We start from the raw sequence: 1973 nt of genomic DNA on the forward strand, positions 1-1973 counted from the left end.
AGGAGTTCTTTAGCTACACCGTTATCTGAGGGATAAAACAGAACAAAAACCAGTGCTATTAAGCACATTTAATAATTATGATGAGGAAAATCTTAAGTAATCAAAGGAAAAGAAGGTTCTGCTTTTACAAATTCTAAGTAACAAAAGTGGAGAATCAACTGCAGATTTGCCTGAGCTGTATGCATGAGAATGACCCCAAATGTGGTGTATTCCTGGAAAACAATTAACTTCAAGATGATAGGTGCAGAGGTGACAAAGAGAGAGAACATAGGGGGATATTTGGGAGGACCTAAATAAATTAGTAGATGGAATTCTTTTTTAAAAAAAAAACATTTGTATTCATTTTTAGAGAGAGGAAGGGAAAGGGAGAGAGAAACATCGATGCGAGAGCGAGACATCAATCAGCTGCCTCCTTCATGCCCCCTACTGTGGATCAAGCCCATGGCTGGGGCTTGTGCCCTGACAGGGAATCAAACCAGCAACCTTTTGGTGCACAGGACGGTGCCCAACCAACTGAGCCACACTGGCCAGGGCGGTAGATGGAATTCTTAAGTCCATAAATTAAAGACTTGAACCAATTGAAGGAGAGAGAGCTCTTGGGTGGGCACCACAGGAAAGCTGATGATTGCAGCGGGAACGTAGATCACAAATATACAGACTTCGTGAGCACTAAGATCGGGGTGAGGATTTTATTTCCCTGATCCGTAGACTACTACTTTTTATGCCAATTGGACAATTACACAGGTCTCTGTTTTCTGCTTGTATGTTTTTATTTTCCCTAGACTCATCACATCAGTCACAGCCAGAGTCGGAACACTTTTATTTGTCCCTGCTGTACCTTTAGTAGCTGGTTGTGTAAAATTCAAGTCCCCAATAAAATCCATTAGTGGCAATCTCATAACATAATTGGAATGAAAGTCCCAGTGTAAGCCTTAAATGGATTATCCTCAGGTTTTATATCCGAGCATGTCATAAGAACTGTAGGGACAGAACTGCTAGGAGTCTCTCTAACATGAAGAATGAGAATCTTCACTGGAAATCAGTCCTCGGAGGAAAAAAGTCTGTGAGAGACGCTTGGTCCAGTGACAGAGAGAAGTGACTTAAGAATATCTGCATCTTTTTTTTTTTCTTTTTAAGTCCACACTGGTTTCTTTCTGGTGCTGGGAAAGAGCAGCAGGTTAAACAGAAGGATGTGTTTGTCAAAAAACCTGTCAGACTCGGGAACGCAGAACAGGTCTGAAACAGAAAGTGCCTCAAAGTTGAGAAAGATTCTTCCTGTACCAGTAGAGTACACTCAGCAAGGGTCAGCCACATTGGAGTGGGGCCAGCAGTCCTGGGGCGTTGGCACAGAGTGACAGTTTTGGTAGCTGTGCACAGTAGCGAAGGCAGCAGCAAGGTGGGAGGGTGCCTCCTTAGCAAGTTCCTCCACTTCTGCTGGGTGCCTGGGTGGCAGCAGCATCGGTGGTGGCCTGGCAGAGGGGAGTGGCGCAGAGCTGGCTTAGCCCAGACCTGTCAGATTGTGATGTTAACGGACAAACATAGGCCTTGACCCTTGAGCACAGCCAATGCAGGAGTAGAAGAGAAGATGTTCCAGGCCAGTGGGGCATGCGTGGAGGCGGGAATCAGACATGCTGTCTGCCATGGACTAGCCTTTAAGCCTTGGTTAAGTTACTAATCTTCTGTGTCTTGGTTTTTCTGCTCAGCTCAGTAAACAGTATCTCCTCACAGGGATTTTAGAGATTAAATTAGATGATACATGAAAGCACAGTTCTAAGGGGCAGTAATTGTCAATAGCAAGCACACAATAAGGGTTAGGTAATTTGTTTCATCATCTATATAACATGTCACACTGGTCTAGTCCAACAGTACCTGGTATTCAGATTGTTTAATTGCATGAAATACCAACTCATTGGCAGCAACCCAAAGTCCAAACCAGATGAGAAGGAAACGGAAGGGTAGTGTGCAGCATTGCT

The 1973-nt window shown here is 44.2% G+C and overlaps 1 pseudogene; it reads left to right on the forward strand.

The window, feature by feature from the left end:
* Positions 1 to 1240, forward strand: part of LOC102422052 — a 15000-nt pseudogene extending 13760 nt beyond the window's left edge.
* The last annotated feature ends 733 nt before the right edge of the window (positions 1241 to 1973 follow it).

The sequence above is a fragment of the Myotis lucifugus genome, unplaced genomic scaffold (assembly GCF_000147115.1).
Source record: "Myotis lucifugus unplaced genomic scaffold, Myoluc2.0 scaffold_650, whole genome shotgun sequence".
Taxonomy (NCBI): Eukaryota; Metazoa; Chordata; class Mammalia; order Chiroptera; family Vespertilionidae; genus Myotis; species Myotis lucifugus.